Here is a 23,101-nt window from a genome sequence, read left to right as displayed (position 1 = left end):
TCCAGTTGCAAGAGTCTCCCTCCCACTCCATATCGCTGCAATCCTTTTGGACCCAGTTACAGAGTTCCAACAGGCAAGCCACAAATAAACGTGTCTGATGCCTTATCTCTCTCATTGTGTCACAGGCCTTGGCCAGAACCTTTCTAGTTATAGCAATACCTTCCTTTTTGTGTTTCATTAAGAGTTGTGATACAGACAACAGTCCGCAAGCTTATGAGTTTAATCGCATTGCATAACTACACATTTGGACTCATCACAAAATACTGCAGTACAATATTTAAGGTTGGTTTAAATTCTGAACTGCTTTGTTTCATTTTCCCATCCACAATAACTGACAAATTATATGGCAGCTGAACAAGTCAGCAAAGAGAAGAATGTATTTTGCATACTAAAACTTAGTGTCTCCATACATACAAGCAAACAACTTGAAGAAGTAGCAATGGTCTCTTAAGTCTCTGTATTTAAATGACTTTATGGATAGTCACCGAGGTTCAGTAATTCAGGGTTTTCATATTTTTGCAGGTTATTACTTAGCTTTTCCCAAACCATCCCATTCTCTAGTCTCTTCAAAACATCCTTTGGAGATGGCAGTCCCTTATATTTGTTTCTCCTAATGTTTCTGTAGAGGACCATTTTCTCAAATCCTTCCTGAATTTTTTCCATTTCACCATTAAGTCATGCAGTATGTTTCCAACTTCTGATTTTTGTGTGTTTTGAACAGCCTACTTTTAACACCCCACCTGACATTTTTTGACATATATGGTGCATTAAATAAGTAGATGATATCACTAATAAGTCATATGTGCATAACAGATAGCAGAAAAAAAAGAGTTATGGACCTACATAGTCTTTCCAGGCCGGTTTCAGGAATATGCATATAATGACTGAACATCCAAATTTTCATTTAGTTCTCATGCAACTCTTCTCCTGAAGCTGTTTTGAAGATTATAAATAACGATAAGAAAAGCAGATAATAGAAAAAAAGAGTTACTAAACCTACCCACTCTGCCCAAAGTGGTGTAGGGTTAATTTTAAGAATAGACATAAAATTAATTTACATTTGTGCCAGGCCAAGTGGGCATACAATTAGTGACATGGGCATCTGAGGGACTGAGCAGGAAAAAGTCAGCTTGAGCAGTTGACACCACCTTATTCATTCTTAGAGGGCGTGGAGGCTGTTAGGCCTATATCACCAGAGAAACCTAGCAATGACTGATTGTATTACCTGCACATTGTGGCAACATTGCCTTGTGCTGCATTTGGCAGGGTCTGCTGCTGAGCTTGAAAACAAGAATTATATGAGGAAGCAAGCATACATACCTTATCTCCTGACCAGGCAAGCTAATGCACTTTCTGCTACCTCAAGGCACTATAGGACTGTATGTGATGGTAGGGTTCCCAGACAAGAATGAATGGGTTGTAAAGCACTCATCTAGTCTGGAGATGCACAGCTCATACCACTGTGAATGGAATGGGTACAGGTGGTGGAGCTTTTGGGCAGGGTCCAGCAAGGTGGAGGGGATAAATTTATATTTACTGACATCAGTTCAACAAATATAAATTCAGCTAATATCTAAAATTAAAAAAAATGGTCTTGGATACTGTGGGATTTTGTCTCTTACCCAAACTTAATATGATAATTCCATGGGCACAGAGCTTTAGACAAAAAATGAAAACTCAGTTTGGCAAAAATATAGAGAGTATTCCTCTTTTATATGCACCTATATTTATGAAAGCCCATTCACAGAACTAGAAACCTGAAATAATTTTTGTCATACTTAATGTCATGGAATACAGAATGAATATTTAAAAAAAGCATTTCTCCAACTAGCTACAGACCCATCCAGATCTGCATTTAGTCTTTATGAGTCTTCTCCTCCAACTACCTCCATTTATCCAAACTTGTTTGAAGATTGCAGTACCTCCTATCAAAGATGAGTCCATAGACTGTAGTTTTTGGTGTAGCCCATTGGCAAACACTGTACTTGATAAACTGAAAAAATACAGATATCATCTTTTTCTGTGAGAAGCTTCACCCACGACTCTAAGCAGAGGAGTCCCACAATATCCCCGTACCATATATTCTAATCCTGACTTGCTGCTTCATGGGGAAAAGAAGAAATCTGCAGAAGCACAAAATCAGTTTAAGTTTGCTAGATTAGACAAATTTGTTTTTACCTGGCCATATTTTTTTCATGAACACACCATTTTGAAGCCATGTGTGATTTTTATATTCAGCTATCAATCTAAGTGTCCTGTACTAATCCTGAAGGTTATAAAGGACTTTACAGCAATATATTACATATAACTGTTGGAACAGCTTTCCTAGTTGCTAATAATTACCTTTGATTTGTCTTATTGTTCTAAGCAAGAAATCATAGATCACAGCTGCTGATGTCCTTCCTTTATAAATGAACTATGTGCAAATTCAGGAAAACTACCTGTTACAGAAATCTCTCAGTAAATCCTCTGATGCTTTTTTTAAAATTCTGAATGATTTCTCTAATAAATGGAGTACATAAACACAATCAGAAGTACAAGGAGAATCGATGACCCATCATTCTTTTCTGTGAGAAGCTTCACCCACCACTCCAAGCAGAGGAGACTCACAGTATCCCCATACCTTTGCAAGTTTTGACAGGAAACTTTGCAGTATTTTTTTTTTTTTTGGGGGGGTGGCTATAATTATTTGTGGTCATAGAACATGATATTTTATTTTAAGCAATTTTTTTTGTGTAAATCACAGTTTGGGCACCATCTTTGTTTGTGAAGCATTTTGACAATATTTTTTATTCATATGTTTAATTCCTTGTTTAAGGTTTAGATTTATTATTATTTGATGTGACTGAGTGGATTTACAATGTTTCAAATTAATTTCTTGTTTAAATCACAATTTTTGGCACCATTTTGTTTGTGTGAAATTTATGACAAGAATTTTACTTAATATCACATTTAATTCCTAGTCGAAGGATATTTTGGGCTATTTCTATCTATGTTAGGCTGAAATATTATTTATGTATTGAGGTCTATGCAATTTGTTTATTGTTCTTTGTGCTAAGTTACTGAAACTGCTGTCTTTTTTTTCCACAACACAGTATTCAGTATAGTTTCCCTATAGAAACAGACTTTAGTTTGCCATTTAGATGGAATTTCATGGGATTTGCCCATTTTGTACTGAACTGACTGTGCAACCAGTACTTGGCATTTGTCTGGTAGTTTTTTGCCCCATCTTGATGGATTCAGGTACTGTCCTGCTTCCTCCACCATCTTCCCCATCTGCTCCTAAAAAACAAATACATTAAAAATAAAACATGCCACAGCATACAGCTTGTGACACTGCAGTAGCCATAGCTTTGGGTAGGCTATTGGCCCACTTGCCTTCTGTTATCTCCAGGTCCCCTGGTGCGGTTGTAGTACTAAAACTTTGCATGACAAAAAGGGCAGACACATTTTTCAGGGCTATACCATTGCCTGCTACTTCTCTTTCTTCATCTCCTTTGGTAAAACAGTCCATGAAAGGAGTATTGCATTTGAGACCCCTCTGCAAGCAAATTCCTCCTTTATGGGACCTAAATTATGTTCTAGAAAAACTGTCCCTACCACCGTTTGAACCAACAGCCCAAGTTGATTTCAAGTTCTTAACATGGAAAACTGTTTTGTTTATTGCTCTTTCATCTGCAAGGTAAATTTCTGACCTGCAAGTTCTCATGGTGTGACAACCTTACCTGATTTACCACAGAGTTAGAGTTGTGTTACACACTAATCCTTCTTTAATGCAGGAAGAGGTCTCAGAATCCATTCTCAATCAGTTTTTTAATCTTCATTTGTTCTTTGTAGAACCTAAGAATAAGGGAAAGAGGATACTTCATATATAAGATCTGCACAGACAGCTCAGGTACTATCTTGACACAACAAAACCCTTTAGAAAGTTAAAAGGCTTTTTATTTCCTTTTCTGGGACAAAGAAAGGTCATCTTGTCTCTAAGCAATCCATTGCATGTTGGCTGTCCTCTGTTATCATTTTTTTGTTACACCCACCATGGCAAGGTGAATCCAGGCAAGGTAAAGGCACATTCCACCAGGGCCTTTTCTTCAGTGGCATACTGGAAAGGAGTGGAATCTAGAAGCATTCTTGAAGCAGCAACTTGGTCCTCCATCCATACCTTCATGAAGCATTTCAAAGTGGAAAGTTTCTTTAGATCCAGAGCAGGCTTCGCAAGGACCATTTTCCAGGGACTCCTGAACACTTTTCCCTCCTCGTCCCAGGTTGGGTAAGTTTTGGGGGGTCTACCCATATGCCAGTAAAACAGTGTGTTTGTTGAACATAATACAGTTGCATAAGTTCCACAGAAGATGTCTGCAGAACGCACTGCCTTGCTGGCGGTACCCTCCTACCACCCCCTTTTGTTGGGTGTGTATAGCTGGTTGTTAGAGTTGCTGTTATGTTTTTGTTCAGCAACATTTTTTGTTTGTGGGTGTGGCATTTGGTTTGGAACAGTAGTTGTTTGCAAAGCTTGCATTTCCATCTGCTCTTCCTGTTGGACTGAAAAGGTCCTGTCTGTGAGTATAAATGGCTATCCTGGTCCTGTCAGGTGTTTCGTCCTTCACCGTCACAGACAGACAGTGTGAGGAGTTCTGAGTTTTGTCAGACTGCCAGAAGGAGGGACATTGGGCACTACTACCAATATGGCAGTAAGGCAGTGTGTTCTACAAACATCTCCTGTTATAGGTAAAGGGAACTTACGCAACTGTACTTTAGTCATGTATGATAAGTATGTTCATCCACTAACTGAACTTTATCAGATCACCTTTTCAAAAACAGCCCTATCAGTGGAAAATATATACTTATACAAACAGCAAAGTCATAAATTAAGACTGACAAACATCCATAAACCTGAGTGAGGAGTACACCTAACCAGATAGAACTTTCAAATCTAATTAAAATGCAACATTAAAGCAAGCCTTAGGTTCAATCCTAGAGGTCTAGTTATTGCAAAAACCTTAGTAAAAAAAATAAATCTTCTTGATTGGGGCAAAATTGCATAGCTAATTGTCATGTCCATCATAGTAGGTGGCTGGGTTAAACAGCAAGAAAAGGGAAAAAGCCTTATGAATACGGAGCTAAAGCATACACTTGAAACCAGAAAATATAGAACAAAAAATATATATATAATATAAACGTTCACATGTTCAAAAATATAAATCAATGACCCCTTAGCTTACAAGACAAGTAGTTACTGTCCGCAGAATCCAAAAACAGAATTCTAAAAGATAAATCAGAGAAGGAAATACCTGGATAAGCAACTTTCAACCTAGGGAATAATGTACATAAGCACAACATGATAAAAAAACTAAAAGTATATAAAACAGTAATAATATTATAAATAAAAATATTAACGAAAATAATAAATACAAATCAATCAGAAAACTTAAACCAGTCCTAGAACATTAATCAGAATGCAATTGAAAACCAAAACTGCATCACACAACCACTTCCTCTAGTAAATGGAGCAAGAGTTCTGTTTTAATTCTGGAAGAATAAACAATACTGGTAATAAATGAGATTCTAGGTTAAGTAAACTTCATATCTAAAAGAATCCTATCCAATACATACAGTCTGTTACTGGTACTATTTTTTTGACATACTTTGCAACGCTCCAGTCATTGTATACCACAAAGTTGATAGCACCATTAGGCATCTCTAACAATATAGTACAAGCTTAGTTTACATTTGAGGAAGCTTGTAAATGTTGGGTATGGATTTACTACTAAACATTCAAACCATGTAAACTATAATGAATAAAGACGCCTCCGGGATCCATCAATAAGTGCCAGCACCGACAACAAAATCGCGTTTGTAGAAAATTCTCAATTTAATGAACAACGGATACGGACTAATGCAACAAGCAAACAAGACAATAAAATATTCCACAGAGTTAAGTGCTTTCAACCATTAAAACTGGTCTTCATCAGAACTAAAGTTTCCAACTAATCAGCTGTTTAAATAACTTCTATGGCGCCAAAAAATTCTCCATTTCTTAAAGGTCTATACCTCTTAAAAATACAGCTTTCACAATATTATGAATGAAATATTAAACATAACTTGTTGCAAATATAATAATTACAATAAATACATGAATTGAAAAATTATATATATTATTATATTATTATATATGTTTTATGTTCATCGTAAATCCTTGTACATTGATACATATCACAGGCTACTGAATATATACAGGTTGAAGGGAGAATATATAATAAGACAGAAATACCATTAAATGTCTTAAGAAATATTATAATAAGAATGAATTTATTTCATCTAAAGGTATAGATGAATATAATACTGTATAGAAGTTTTTTAAAAAAGTATAATAATTATATATATTTTTTTAAATATAAATTATATAAATAATAAATAATGGATGTATAAAATGTATGTTATTAAAAATATAAAATATATTTCTAAGTTTTAAAAACAGACTTTTTTAAAAATCAAACTTTTTTAAAAAATGTATGTAATGAATCAACTTTTTTGTCTTCACAATGATACTAAAGATTTTATCAAAATAGATTCATTTAGTCCAGGGGGAGTGGTGGCATCTAAACGTATTTGCCACCAAGTCTCTCTATAAGCCAGTACACTTTTAAAGTCCCCTCCTCTTGGATCTATGTCTATAATGTCAAGAATATTCAATTTAAATTGATGGTCACCACCCTTCGCATCTATATGTCTATATAATGCATTGTTCTTATCTTTTGTCTTAATACAATAGGTGTGGTCATATATTCATTTTTTAAAACATCTTTCTGTCCTTCCGACATAAAAAATGAACCTATGCTTCTAAAACTTCCGGGCATCTTCCACATACCCAAACTGTCAAGCAGCTCGACCTGAGCTGACTAAAAGACAAGTTTTGGTGCAAAGCATCTGATTAGCAATTAGGGCAAAGTGTATTTCCTTGCTATCTGCAGGGACACTGGTTTACAATTTTCAAAAAAGAAAAAAATATTCCATTTTCATGAAATGAAATCCAGTAATTATACTTGCAATTTTTAAGAATAAATTGCAGCCATTGCCATAATGTCTTTATAGTTTTCTTGTACATTTACAAATATGCACAGTTAAAACAGGATTGAGGCAGGAATGCTCAATAAAGCAAACTGATAGCATTATATTCAGTAAATATGAAAAGAACATGAGGTGTGCTGAATGAGTGCTCTAACCAAAAATGTTAAATTCCATAACAAGCTCTGTGTTTATCTAAAATTTGGACAGTCCCAATTCAGGATTTACTGGTATTTTCTCAGGAAAATGGTGAGTGAGTGTTGTGGCTATCAGCAACCAAGGTGGAAGGCTACCTGGTTTGGACTGATTGTGAGAGGATGACAGACAATTCACTTTTTCCAGGGGAAGGAAAAGGAATTTCATCATTGCAATGTTCTCTGGGAGAAGTTAAGTTATATGGCAGGTGACAATAACATAAACTTACACAGACACACACACACACACACACACACACACACACACACACACACACACACACACACACACACACACACACACACACACACACACACACAAAGTCAGAACAACAGTTCTCTACTGTTCATCACAAGTTGCATCATATACATCAGTGAGCATTTGAGAATACTGTACGCAAGGACCTGGGGGAGTGCAATTAATGCAGTTATGGCAAAGACAAAATGCCTTCCCCAATCATATATTTGCTGTTATACTCTCAACCCTGAAGGAGAATGAATAGATGATGGGCAAATGTGTGGATCCGTTGGCTAACAAAGTCAGTTGTGGGGGGAAAAACGTAAAATAAATATCCAATTCTTTTGTCAAACAGTCACAAATCTAAGTCAGATGTTGACAACATGATCTCTCTTCTATATCCATTTTGAACAATACACCGAGGTTGTTCTTATTTTAAAATAAAAAAATCTAAAACCACCGGAGACAACAGGTTTAATAACACCAAAGGAAAAATTACTCTGTAGGGATATTTATTAAGCACTTTTGTCCATTAAAGAGGACTTCATCATTATTAAAATACCTGTCAATTTTTATAGCTGATTTTTTTCATAGTTCTGCCAAGAAATGATGGCAATTAAACTGATCTGTAGTTACCATGATCACTCTTCAATCCTAATTTATACATCTGCACCACTGGAAGAATTCTCCAACTTTTTGTGTCCAGGAACAGTAAATATAGTCTGGATTTTTTTTTAATTTCTTGTTTATGTCATCTGCTATTGCTTGTCCTTTCTTTTACTAACGTGTTGTGATGCCACTGACCACATTCTAAAACAAACTCTCCTCCTGGCATCCTACTGCAAAACTTCTAATCATACTGAAAAGCATGAAATGGCCGTCACCTCCTCCTCCATGCTGTCATGTCTCCCTCAGAGTTACAAAAACACTCATCTATCCTATGTTTCTAATCTTGCCCACAGTGTTAAAATAATATCTTTATACCTCTGTGTCTGCAACATTAAACAATCTCCATCGCCCCTGACCTCTGACAGAGACCACAGGGGAAACTTACACTGATTACACTCTGTGCTGGTATGTTCTAATACATAAAGGCATTACTACTCCAGTAGTGTGGGACTGCTTACACAGGAAGAAGGACAGTGACTGCTGCCATGAAGCACTTTCTTCCAAGACCATCTTATCCACATCACCTCCTAGCCTATCTTGTGTACACAATCAGCCTTTGTCTATACTTATACAGGTTGTGGGGGCCAAAAACACAAAGTGCTCACAAAGATTTATTTTTCTTGTGGGCATTTCCGTGGGCATTTCTGTCCTTTAGTACACAAACAATCAGACAAGGATCACACATAGCATTACCAAGGTAGAAATTTGTATACTTCTCCACTAATGAGCTTTGTACTGAGGCTTGTTGGCAGAGAGTGAGTATATTGTATTGCAATTCAGGAAAAAATACTTACGTAATTTAAAATCATCCATTTTAACTGCTGTGCAACACTTATGAATAATATATTTTGTAGGGTCTATGTTATATCCTCGAATGCTTAAAAAAGCGAACGCTGATTGATCGAACTTATTTTCGTGAAACTGCAAAATATCGAAGCAGCAGAAACTCAAATTTCTTCCTAGGGAAAGAATTCGGTTGTCCGTTTCTGTTGCTTCGGTATTTTCAGTGTTATGGTGGAAAGTTACCGGTTGGATTCAGGTAAGTGTGCGATTGTGTGGATGTGAGTGTTAGGGTGATTTAGGTGAGTTAGGGTTAGGGCTCGGGTTAGGTGTGTGTGCGATTGAGTAGACATGAGGGTTAGGGCGGATTTAAGTGAGTTAGGGTTAGGGAGCGAGTGAGGTGAGTGTGCGATAGTGACGGACGTTAGAGTTAGGGTTTGAGTTAAGGTAAGTAGGTAGTTAGTGGTGTGTGCATAGTTTAATGTAGGGTTAGGTATCAGATTTTAGGTGTATGTGTGTGGATTTCTGTTTGTTTGGTGTGCTTGTGTTGTGTGTATGTGTTTTGGATCAGCGATTTTTTTCCCTGGGAAAAAATCGCTGATCTGACAGTTCGAGATTGTAAGCTTTCGCTTAAATTAGGTTGATCAATCAGCATTCGCTTTTTTAAGCATTCGATGATATAATATAGACCCTATTTTGTATCTATATCAATATGAGTCCAGGACTAATGCTCGACCGGCCGTTTCACCAAATGTGAAATGGCCGGGCATACTTACGCGAAAGTGCTTTTCACCGAAGAAGCACTTTCGCGTAAGTATGCCTGTTGTGGAGATCACACTACAGTGGGGATAAGGGAAAATTCCCTTTTCCCCACTGTAGTGCGACTTTGGAGTGAGAATATAAAAGTAGGGGGGTGGGGGGTGCGGGGGGGGCTTGCCCTCCTGCAAAAACATAAATGTAATGTTTATTTATTTATTTTTGAACACACTTTAACGAAAGCGCTTTTTTGGTGAAAGCACTTTCATTAAAGTGTGTTCGGTGATAGTGGATTCGGACTCTTGAATTTTCGTTCAACAGTCCTAGATCCATCTATATCTATTTATCTATCTATCTATCTATCTATCCATCCATCCATCTATCTATCTATCTATCTATCTATCTATCTATCTATCTATCTATCTATCTATCTATCTATCTATCTATCTATCTATCTATCCATCCATCTATCTATCTATCTATCTATCTAGGTGTGTGTGTGTTTGTGTGTGTGTGTGTGTGTGTGTGTGTATATATATATATATATATATATATATATATATATATATATATATATATATATATACATATACACATATATGGGTCGCTATCAGATTATCAAAGTTTAAAAACATCTAAAGTCATATGGTCCAAATGATTGAAGTTTTGAAATTTTGAATGTTTTGAATTGAGATTGCAGTACAGTGCAGAACAGGAAATTTACCGTTTTCCGCAATGTAGTGTAATCTCGGGATCTTTAATTATGTTCATAATCTCAGCAGAAATGCTCAGCAATGTGCCGAGTTAATCATGAACAGCAACACTTACATCCAGCCTGAACCTATAGCAAATTTGCTGACCGACAAGTGCAGTTGAAACGTCTCCCCCTCATCACCTCCTAACACACCCAGAAATACCCATAAACACCCCCTACCAATCATTAGGAGGGAAAAGGTCTTTACTGCACTTGCTAAAGCCAAAAACACAGCCTCCGTGTGTACCGATAACATTCCAGGATGCTTCTTAAATAGCTTAAAACAGAGTCTATCCGAGCAAATAGAAACTCTCTTTAACCACATCCTCCAGATGGGCTTTGTCCCAGAGGAATGGAGGACTGCAACATTCATCCCTCTGGACAAGGGAAGCCAATCAATTGACCCAGGGAACTACAGACCCATAAGCTTTACCAGTCTTATCTGCAAGGCCATGGTGAGAATAATCATGGACCTGATCAGTAATGACTAGGAATGCTCAAAAAACTGGGCTAGACCCAATTTAGGGTCAATATTTGTCAAAGAGAGGTCTTGCCTGCTCAATTTAGTGGACTTCTTCGAGAAAGTCACCAAGTCGATGGATGAAGGTAAAACAGTACACACCACTTATGTAGACCTGGCCAAAGCTTTTGGTACAATCCCTCAATCCCTCAATCCAGGATCATTGATTAACTTACAGAGTTAGCCATAATCTCCTACATCATGAAATGGATAGCCAACTGGCTCACTGACAGGACACATGTTGTCCAGATAGGTGAATTCACTTCTGATAAGTAAGCTGTTAATGATGTTGACTTACAGGGTTCAGTGTTGGGACCCCTCCTGTTTTGTATATATTTGTCTAGAGTGAAGGCCAGCATTAGGGGCTTCTGGCTCACCAAGTTCACTGATGACTGTAAGTTGGAAGCAATCACTGAATTCCCAAATGATGCTGACATCCTACAAACAGGCCTAAAAATACAAATGACCGCTGCCAAAAATCATCATCTGAGACTAAATGCTAAAAAATGCGTAATCATACCTTTCGGTAAATCAGATATCCCTGCAAAGTATAATATTTATAGCATATCCCTAAAAGTAGACACAGTGGTGAGGGACCTAGGAACACAGATAGATAGTAACTTAAAGTCTGACTACCAGGCAGCTACAGTTGTGGGGAAATCCTTCTGTGTGGCTCAACGTATAAGTAAAGGCATGGCATCAAGATTAAAGGAAGTCATAGTGCCACTGTACTGCCACTGTACGCGGCCCTCATCAGACTCATAATAGAGTACAATGCTCCCTTCTGCATGTACCTAACCAAGCATTTACACCACATAAAGCTGCTCCAGAGAGGTTTCTCACTAAAAAAATACAAAGCATAACACACATGCCTTATGCAGAAAGACTAATGGCCCTATGCCTTTACTCCATCTCATATTATTTCTTAAGAAGGGACTTATGCCTGACCTACAAGGCATTGTCTGATCCAGCCTGGAAGAAATGCTAAATATTCACAAGAACAATTATGCAAAGGTTACGCATTCCATGGACCTGAACCTTAATTGTGACTAACAGAAATTGCTGGAAAGAGAGAGTCATATCCCAAAGGCTACTTTGTCTATGGAATAAACTTCCCATCTTCATAAAATACAGCCTGTCCCTCACTCTCTTTAAAAAGAATTTGGATAACTGGATGGGGAACTGTAAATTCACTCCTGGAGTACTCCCTATATCCCTGATGGACAGAGACAGTAAAATGGCTCAGGGCTCCAACATCTAAAGACCCACTACCCTGATACTACCCCATCCCATATCTGTGGAATTAAGATATAATACTGTCATATCCTGGGTATTATTGGCTAGGCTTGTAAAGGCTCTTGCGCCATTAGCCTAGATGTAACGTATCAACCTATAAATATATATATATATATATATATATATATATATATATATATATATATATATATATATACATATATTTATATAAAACCAGAATAATATAAATGAAACAGTACTTCCAATGGAAGGAGGTAATCAAATTCAGGTGTTGCACAAAGCAGTAAGAAGTCCACGTAATATAAAAAACAGCAATTTATTGAATAAAAACGTTAGCGCTTTCACGGACACAACATTCCGCTTCCTCAGACGTTATATCATGTGCTTAAAAAATATACATATATATACTATACCCTATTAATCAATTAGCAACAATCAACAGCTTAATTGAATTAAATCAAATATAGAAGCATAAAATGGCGATCGTATATATTTAAACTAAAATTCATTCACTATACAGTGAGTCTAAAAAACTCATACTTTGACAACAACAATTAATTCAATTTTTATATAACCATAGACCCTTTAAAATAATAAAATATTATAGTATTCCATAATTGGAAGCAGGGACCCTGTGAAACCAACGGCTATATTATATTATCTTAAAGCCCTAGCCTTAAGTAAGGGTTTGAGTGAAATATTATCGTTCAACCCTCGCCCCCTGTGCGCACCTAATAATTTCTGGATAAGTAATATGGTTTGGCCCCACATTTCTTGATTTCATGATTACATTAATTCTACCAGTGAGTTTCTAAGGTTCACCATGGATTACTCTTGTACATCTATTAATTATTTGGATGTTACTGTTTATATAGAAGCCCAGGTATTTAAAACTAAGGTCTTTAGGAAATCTTGCTATCGACCAGCTTTTTTGCACAGAGAGAGTATGCACAACACAGCATTGTTTGGGAACATAGTTAAAGGGCAAGCAATGAGAGTCTCCAGGTTGTGCTGTGATGACTCAGTGTTGGAAGATGAATTACAAACTTTGAAACAGGGCTTCCTTAGTAGGGGATATGCTGAAGGGGAGATTAATAAAGCTTATACACAAGTTAATGCATTAAGGCGAAGTAGGGCCAAACCATATTACTCATCCAGAAATAATGAATCCATCAACAAGAATGAAAGTCCGCAGAATATGGCAATAGTTCTTCCCTATAGTAATAATGTTAGGAAGATACAGGATGTAATAGTAGAGAACTGGCATATACTCTTGGTGGATGATACTACCAAGAGTTTAATAGGAAGTTATCCTACGTTTACATATAGTAATCGAAGGAATTTAAAACGGTGACTATGTTATCGTGGTCTAGGTGACATTGAACAGAGAGAAAAAGAGAAGAGTTTCTTAGGTACAAAGAAATGTGGGGCTTGTATCCAGTGTGCTTTTATAGATGAGTCTAGATTCTTTAAGCACCCAGATACTGGTTACCTATGGGAGTTAAGAAACAGTGGCACATGCAACACTAGAAATGTGGTCTATGTTGCACACTGCACTGTATGTTTTTGTTACTATGTAGGTAAAATGAATAGATCCCTAAGGGAAAGGATTAGAGACCATATATATTGTGTTAGCAGGAAGCAAGAATATAGCGCTATAGCAAAACATATATTGAGTAAAGGAGATGAGCACACATTTCTTTTTCAGATATTACACATTCAAAATCAGAACATACGACTGGGTGATATTGTTAATGAGACAGAGACCGCAGAGGTCAAATGGATTCTTAGGTTAGGTGCGCACAGGGGGCGAGGGTTGAATGATAATATTTCACTCAAACCCTTACTTAAGGCTAGGGCTTTAAGATAATATAATATAGCCGTTGGTTTTACAGGGTCCCTGCTTCCAATTATGGAATACTATAATATTTTATTATTTTGAAGGGTCTATGGTTATATAAAAATTGAATTAATTGTTGTTGTTAAAGTATGAGTTTTTTAGACTCACTGTATAGTGAATGAATTTTAGTATAAATATATACTATTGCCATTTATTTATGCTTCTATATTTGATTTAATTCAATTAAGCTGCTGATTGTTGTTAATTGATTAATAGGGTATAGTATATATATGTATAGTTTTTAAGCACATGATATAACGTCTGAGGAAGCGGAATGTTGTGTCCGTGAAAGCGCTAACGTTTTTCTACAATAAATTGTTGGTTTTTATATTACTTGGACTTCTTACTGTTTTGTGCAACACCTGAATTGGATTAACTCCTTACATTGGAAGTACTGTTTCATTTATATTATTCTGGTTATCTAAATTCTTTGTGGGGCATTGGAAACATTTTTCTTTTATATATATATATATATATATATATATATATATATATATATATATATATATATATATATATATATATATATATATATATATATATATATATAAAATCATCATTAATTACACCACAGCATTTATTCCTATTGGTTTATAGGTGCTTACTAAGCTTATGGTCAAGCAGATCATTGAGAAGTTCAACCACATCACCTAATACTTGTAGGAGATTAACAATGTTCCCCCATACCTGAAGAAAATTTGTGATCTCCCAACCAGTCATCCATAGTGGTTTTAAAGCCTGCTAGAGAAGTGAAGTGAAGTGCTTCTTAGATAAAGGCTACTTATTCCAAAAATGTGGGGTACACTGTATTAGGTACCTGTTGTGTCATCTGGTGTTGTTGATGTGGTAGTGTAAGTTTAGGTCTCTAGAACAGGTGTTTTCCGTATAACTGGTTCTATTTAGGTGAAAGAGTTCAAAGAGTGATGGGCCAGTCATAGCATGGAGGGCTAAGCAGAAATCACCCCTCAGGAGTCTCTATAACACTCACTAGAGGGACAGGGATTTTAGTTTATCAGATTTACTAAGGGTACTGAGATCACAGATTTTTTTGGTGAGGAAATGTTGCAGTCTCTCAAGCTGGTTTAGATGCTTACTGAGATATATGCCAAAGGATGCATTATATTCAATGACGGGCGTAATAAGGGATGAATGAAGTAAGACTATAACTTCTTTGAACCTTGAGAAGATACTATGAAGAATAAGTTGTACAAGGTGTGTTTTTCTAACCACCACAGAGGTGTTGTGGTCAAAGGAGAGTCTTTTATCAACAAACATGCCCAAGTCCCTGATGACTGTGTCAAATTTAAGTGGAATGTTATTTATATGGTAAGCGGTAGTAATGCTAGATTTACCAAAGGAAACCATATTTCATTTCTTGTGGTTGAGGGTAAGCCTTTGTTGAATACTACAATACTTTGTTTGGTTCAGAACTTTCTGGACAATTTGAGTATCTGAATGGAATTTGATAACCTCTCTTAGTTTGCACTCACTGGCACAAGTGGTTAGCAATAGTCTCTTGATATCAGCTTTTATGTCATAACAGGGTGCTTAGGACAGTGACCTGCTGGACACCATTAGTGATAGTTTTCTTTGTAGAGCAAAGACCCTGCCGTTAATGATATGGAATCTGTCGGGGAACCAATTATCTATTCAGTGTACTATGTAAGGGTTAATACTGAGTTGGGAGAGTCTTTCAATAATACCAGAATGAAGGGCGGTGTGAAAGGCCTTGACAGGGTCAAGATAAGCAGTGTGGATGGTAATTCCTTTATTAATAGTCTCACTAACCCTTTCAAAGAACTCATGTAAACTGAGCTGCCTTTTACAAAGTCAAACTGGTATGTTTCTAGGAATATGAGTTCACCTATAAAATTGTTTATTGGGTCAGCTAATAATATGTTCTACAGCCTTGCAAATGATGCTAGTCAATCTAAAAGTCCTGTAATTTCCAAGTTCAGTAGAGGGAACACCTTTATGCAAGGGCATCACAACTGCTGTTCTCCACAACTTGAAGAAATAGACAATGACTAGACTTAGGTTGAAGAAATGATGAAGAGGTTTTGTAAGGAGGACTTTATGCTTCTCAGCAGATATTCAAGGGTATTGTAGGGACCCATTGGAAGTAGTATTTTAATTTTGGAAAGTGCCAAAAAGACTTGCTCCAAATTGATTGGACTGTCACCCCAGTAAAACAAGTTTCTATAATGCCAGTAGTAGCAGTATCACCTTCCTAAAGTAAAGTGAGAACTGAATCACTTTTTAGCATAGATGTCTTCATTGCAGTGGCCTACATTGTTCTACATTTGTCAACTTTAGCTCCCTTATTTAAATTTTTTACTTTTACAGCATTGTCACCTACAGGATTTAAGTTATATGCATCCTTGCTTCCATCTAGCATCACCACTTATGTTACTACAGTTACCGTGCCCCATTTAAAATCACTTCACTACCTTATTCATATTTCTGAAGCTGCTCTGTAATCTCCACTGTTCCTTAATTATTATGATGTAGGTAGGTTATTTTCACCACATAACATATAGTCATTCAATCCTCTCACCAATATTTCACATAGAGACTGCTGCGCTCTACTTCACATGACCTCTTACTGCACAAACCCATCCATTAAATGATGGAGAAATATGGAAAACTCGGTGGGGGGGGGGCATTTGCATATTTTTATTAATATCCATTGCAATGCTTTATCTCATATTCCTTACCATGAGATAAATCTTTATTTCCATCAGCAGAAAAGTATCACACCTAGATCTTCTTTTTTTTCCTTTAGTCAGCTTTAAGCAAAACCTGTCCTGTTCTGTTTAGAGTTAGTACAGACATGTACCACTAGCAAACAATATTGGTTGGCTGTTTCCTAATACACTTTGTGATAGATCCCTCCATCCCAACACTGCTGAGCCTGACTCTTATAAGACATCTATACTATCATCTAAGTATAATTCAGCTTCAGCATCCATCTCTGATCATCACCCATGCACATAACATCACCTGCCTTTAGCATTTTCTTGAAAGGCACACTCTGCTTTTGCTTGCCATCACATCTTAACAATTTTCTTTGTCTTAGCATCACAATTAGGCTTTTTAAAACTGACTATTGCTATAAGCACTCCCATACTCAATTTATTTGAAAGTGTTTTTCTTTCATAGCAAGTTTGGACTCTCTCACATGTCCAAGCCAATCACTTGCTTCTTTGTTTTGGCTCATTTTCATTGGCTCCATTCCCTAAGTTGTACCAAGTATTACTTTCCATTATCTGTTATTCTCATTAATACTTTCACTGATACACGCTTCTTTATCCCATACCTCAATGAAACCTCTTCATATTTCATTAATTTTCTCCAGTTTCTTTATGGCTGTATATCAAGTTCCCATGCTGCTGCTCCGTTCATATATAACTGCCCTTTCTTCTATGGCATATATCCAAGTTATACAATTAAAGATGCAGCATATATATATATATATATATATATATATATATATATATATATATATACTAACATTCTCATGGCAGAACCCTTTAATTAGACAGTTCTTACCCTAACAAATGTATATTACCGAGAGCACACTTTCATTCATTGCTGGCACTCCTGTTGCCTTTTTTGTTCATTTAACTGGATGGCACTTATTATAGCTTAGTCAGTCTCCTGCCTCCTAATAAAATATAAATTGTATAGCACTACCTACAGTGATTGTACCTGATGGCACCTCTATTCCCTCCTCTGATTTTCTTGTTCTATGTTCCCCAGATTACTGTTAAACCTTTGTAGCTATCTTCTTATCTTCTTTGTTTTACTCAAAGAAATTTTTATTAAATTTTTTTCCATATCTTCAAATAGATTTAACCATAAATAGTGAAACATAAAATAATATAACACAATCAACTAGTCAACTATTAGCAAAAGAAACTATATACAATTGCCTAAGTATGCAATCTATAACATCACGTTTCCATATACAATATGCAATTTGCATTAAGATGCTGTGCTGACTAAGCAGATCAATTTGTTTTGTCCAATATTTTGTCAACTTCCTGCCAATAAATAATGTATGATGTTGTCTTATCAGTTCTTTTCTTTATGGTTGCTACTTCCATTCGAGACACGAAGACTGTGATTTTCTTGAAATCTTGAAAAGTTGGTGGTGCTTTATTTTTCCAATAAGTTGTTATGGCTTTACATGCAATGGCAAGCAATGTTCACAGTAAAGGATATTTTACTTTTGGGACACACTGTGGTATGGGTATATTAAACAAAACTAATGACTTGGTTAACTGAAAAGTATCATTAAAAATTGTTTGAAAGAAATAATTAATTTCAAACCAATATTTATTCAGTGAATGATGTGTTCCCAATCTGCTTTTGTATGTGTTTTGCATCTCCAACAATCAATATGTTTCTTATATATTAGTTCTAATGTATGAGGGCTTAGAAAGTATGTATGTTGGCATTTCCATGGATATAGTTTCGACTGAATTGACTTAGTTGTAAGGCTTGGTAATAAAAGGATCATTTATTTTTCATTTTAATCAGGATCCTTTTGATTAACCTGATTATAATAATTCCAATAACTATTATTGGTATAGTTCTTTGTTTCATTAAGTGTCTTATGAATTTTGGATAGATATCCTTGTCCTTTATAAGTATTATTTATTAAAAGTATCACAAGATCTAGGAACTTAGGAATATTATTTTTAAAAGTTGGTGTCATCAATTCCGGCTTATTTGTGATGTACTGTCTCATTTGTTGTATTGGTAGCCACAATTTATCATCTAACTCAGATTTCCTTTTGATTTGATCTAGTGTAAGTAATGTATTACCATTGAGTATTTGATACCAATAAATCACTTATTTTTCTTTAAGCTCTTTAATTACATTTGAATGAAAGGTAGTTATACATTCTTGTGTATAAGCTATAGGATGTAACATAAAAAACATGGGCTGGATTCAATAAAGCCTACACTAAGTGTACACTGTTCTGAGGAACAGACAACACAGACACCTTCTTCCACCTAATTTTAGTTTTCCTACTGATATTCTTACAGCTTTAAATATTGACAGGGATTCATAAAGGTTACCACGAAGTGTAGACTACATGTACAGTTAGCGTAATCTTTCTGAGTGACTAGAAAACACAAAAATGAGATAAGAATTTAATTGAACACATATCGTATACACTTAATGTACACTTAGTGTAGGCTTTTCTTTATATCTGGGTTAATGTTATATATTTTCTAAACAGTATTATTGTTTCAGTAACAATTATGAACTTTGTTTTTATACTTTTATTAAATATGTTATTTCTTATATTATAAAATAATGTTGTTGGATTTATATTATACTGAGTTACTAATGATATTATATATAGACTCATGAATTAATTTCCATTTGGCTGTATAGGTTGAGGTTAACCATAGAGTAACTGTTTTAGTAATAGATGCCAATGAATACATCTCTATACAGTATCTGGTAAATTAATTCCACCCTTCTCCTAACCTTTTAAATGGTTGTTAAGTGCAATTCTAGGCTGTAGCTATCTTCTTAAGTTTATAATGCCACTTCACATTAAGTCAGACTTTCTGCACATTACTGAATTTATGTTAAATAGACTCTCTATCCACAATGGGAACTGTCATGTGTGGTACAGTCTAGATGAGGCATTATTCATCAATGATGCATAAATGCATTAGCTACCGACACTGTTCACATAACAACACCAGGAAATGTAAAGTGATGTATACAGAAATTTAACAAAGTTAACAATGTGTGTTAGAAATAGCATCTTATAGACAGCACATTAGAAAAAATATTTAGACAAGTATATGGACAAACAACTTACCTTTTACTAATGCTCTGCTTCAGACTGTGCTTGACAAGACAACAGATACTTAGTTATACACACCAGTATTTTAAATGTAGAGTTAACAAAGGAAATGGGGTCTATATTAGAAGCATGAAAGATACATTCACCGAAGGCTAGAACATCGAAACATATACATTGATCTACCACATCAGCGAAGGACAGAAACAACGAAAGACACAACGCCGAACAGATTCCCGGAAGCAACAGGGCCGTACAGGTAAGTCAAACCACAGTAAGCAAACACGACAAAACACTATTATAAACTTTTTTGCAGGGGGCAAGTCCCCCTGCACCCCCCATACCCCCCTACTTATATATACCAACTCCGTGACCTCTCTACAGTGGGGAAAAGCATATATTTTGTCATCCCCACAATCACCCTGCTGGCCAGGGAAATCCATTCAGTGTTGTGTCTTTCGGGGTTTTCGTCCTTCGCTGTTGTGGTATATCGACTTATATGTGTCAATCTTCTGCCGTTCGGTGAATGTATCTTTCATGCTTCTAATATACACCCAGGAATTGTACCGATATATGTTGTACTTAGTAGATCAAGTCTGGAACTCTGATTATATAAAAAGAAGCCAAGTGCCATGAAAAGAAAATGTGTAGAATTTTTCAAAATGTAAGGGTCTGATTCTGACTCTTGGTGGTTTCTCGAGTTGAGATTTGGCTAAAAGTTAATTTCAAAGAACCACCATGATCCTATTGTGTTGGAATGCTTGGGTCTCATAACATATCTCTTTCTGGGACATGTGACTAAGGTTCTGAGGATCTTATATGAGTACAGCTAGGAGATCTATGTATTTTGTATAGGAGTGGTACAGCAAAGGAACTATTACCTCTTCTAATAGAAGCTAGATACTCCATAAGTAATGTTAATTTGCATAATGGGCTAATATACCAAATACACAGTCATTGCATCATTAGCAAAAACATTTATGAACTGTTCCTAGTAATAAGAGCAGAGCTGGATAAACACATTCCATACTGCCATATTTCTATGCCTGACACATTCATAGCTTTCGTGCACTTATCTATTGACACAGTGGTACTGTGTATACATATATATATGGCTCTACTGCTTTACATCAAAAATACACTTCTTCGAAATAGAGCAGTAGACCCTACACTTCAGCAAAAGTCCACTTAAACGAAACTGCACTTTCGCTGAAGTCTAGTTCCCCGGGCTACCCAAAAAAAAAAAAAAAAACTAAAACTTGTTTTTGCAGGGGGCTCCCCATGTGGGGGGCTGTGCCGCACACACCCCCACTTAAATATACCAACTTTGAGATCGCACTACAGTGGGGAAAAGGGAATATTCCCATTCCGCACTGTAGTGTGATTGCCGAAGTCAATGTTCGAAGTTTCACTACTTCGAACAAGTGGACTCGATGTAATGTGGTTCGAAGTAGTGAAACTTCGAACATATTGACGGATCCCTTATATATATATATATATATATATATTTATATATATATATATATATATATATATATATATATATATATATATATATATATATATATATATATATATATATATATATATATATATATATGGATTCACTTCAGAAGCTCGAAATACTGAAATCTCGAATTTCAGTATCTCGAGCCAAGAAGTGGAATCCACAAAACAACGAAAACTAAAAACCGCAAAATTCAAATCCTCGAATACCGGAAGTTTTGAATTTCGCGGTTTTACTACACTCACACACACACACACACACACACACACACACACACAAACACACACACACACACACACAAATACCATCCACCACACAAACACACACAATCACTCTACTACATGAAAGCAGGGGGGCAAGCCCCCCTGCACCCCCATGTGGGGGGCTGTGCCCCCACATCCCCGCTACTTAAATATTCTCACTCCGAGGTCACTCTACATACAAACACACACAAAACACACTGACACAAACTACTTTCTTTTTGCACACACACATCACAGCAACAAAACACACTGACACACACCACAGCCCCTACCCAAACCCCTTAACACACACGCACACACTTATCTGAATACATGACTATAGTGGAACTCTAGAAGCGCGAAATTCAAAACCTCCGGTATTCAAGGTTTTAAATTTCACACTTCTAAACTTTCGCTATTATGTGGATTTGGCTTCTTGGGCTCAAAATACTGAAATTCGAGATTTCAGTATTTCGAGCTTCTGAACGGAACCCATATATATATATATATATATATATATATATATATATATATATATATATACACATATATATTTATATACACCCTACAATGCCTAAATGTCTACCATACTACAAATATGCAGTACATTGCTCAATACCACTGTTCCCGACAAACTCTCCCAGACCTCATAAGGATATAGAGTAGACTGATTAAGTGCGAGCTCCATCTCTATAGTGATTAATGTGGGAAGTACATCATAGCAGAGATTATACTGTAGCTTAGTAATGGCAGACTGACAGTATGTGCTGTCTAGGACAACATGGGACACAAACATTGCCCTTGTTGCATGTAACATGTCATTTTGTACACAGTCTGACAGTAGCACTATACATGTTTATGAATCACACTAGTATCATGATGGTGGGCTGGCCAAACTGTGCACAACCCATTTATGGGATTGTGTACTATGTTTCTGAATAAAGTCAATGATACTTTGTCCACGTATGTCAGTTCACACAGAACATGCAGTGCAGAGATGTGCCATTTTCAGTGCATAACTGAACAACAATATGAAGGAAGAGATCATAACATGGCCAGTTGGAGGTCATCATTGGACAGAGCAGATACACATTTGCTCCAGTTCTAAGAACCCATGCATCTTATGTGTGGACTATTACTCCTCCAAATTCACTGAAATAAGAAAAGTGACAGGCATGGCAAATGCAAGTATGATTATGTATTACAGTCTAACTCTTGACAAGGGATGTCTGAAATTGGTCTACAATCTGTAAGTCAGGCATTCAGACAGTTAGTTCATGACAGTGAATTCATATAATATCAACTCCATACCATACTCCTGCCAATGGATAAATGAAAAGATCTATCCAAATACTGATGCATGTACTGAGAAAGAGCTGAAGCAA

At 36.1% G+C, this 23,101-nt stretch overlaps 1 protein-coding gene across 1 annotated transcript in view; it reads right to left on the bottom strand.

Moving 5' to 3' along the window:
* LOC122797733 (MFS-type transporter SLC18B1-like) overlaps positions 1-23,101 on the bottom strand; it is a 235,195-nt gene that overhangs the window by 77,868 nt on the left and 134,226 nt on the right. The gene's annotated exons all lie outside the window — the stretch shown is intronic.

Source organism: Protopterus annectens, chromosome 3.part1 (assembly GCF_019279795.1).
Source record: "Protopterus annectens isolate FY-2018-M chromosome 3.part1, PAN1.0, whole genome shotgun sequence".
NCBI classification, from domain to species: domain Eukaryota; kingdom Metazoa; phylum Chordata; order Ceratodontiformes; family Protopteridae; genus Protopterus; species Protopterus annectens.
This window is presented reverse-complemented; position numbering and strand designations above follow the sequence as displayed.